We start from the raw sequence: 420 nt of genomic DNA, 5'->3' as shown, positions 1-420 counted from the left end.
ATATATATATATATATATATATTTGAATCCTCGGTGCCGATCACGCACTCACATACGTTGCTACAACGCGCAAGCAAAACAAGTGGATGGAACCGCATCATCCCCATCGTTTCATTTGCACACCTTTTGTTTCCCGAGGAAACGCAACCGCCCCTCATTAATCCCATTGGGGCGAATTGTGCCCTTAAACCACCCGATAAGTGTTATTCATTCATTATGTTAATATTATTACTGTGCTGATGGTTGTTGTCGCTGCAATGGTTTACTAACCCCACATCAACTCCAACTCCTTTAGTCCTCGTTCCCTTTCTTTCTTTCTCTTTCTTATGCACTTTCGATCAATCATAATTCCCCACACACCCACACCCCATAGCTCACATTCACAAAGACGTGATAACTCTTCACAACCTTCTTTTCTTC

Source organism: Trypanosoma equiperdum (assembly GCF_001457755.1).
Source record: "Trypanosoma equiperdum strain OVI genome assembly, contig: ctg_1042, whole genome shotgun sequence".
NCBI classification, from domain to species: Eukaryota; Euglenozoa; class Kinetoplastea; order Trypanosomatida; family Trypanosomatidae; genus Trypanosoma; species Trypanosoma equiperdum.
The sequence above is the reverse complement of the archived record's forward strand: the minus strand, read 5'-3'. Positions refer to the sequence as shown.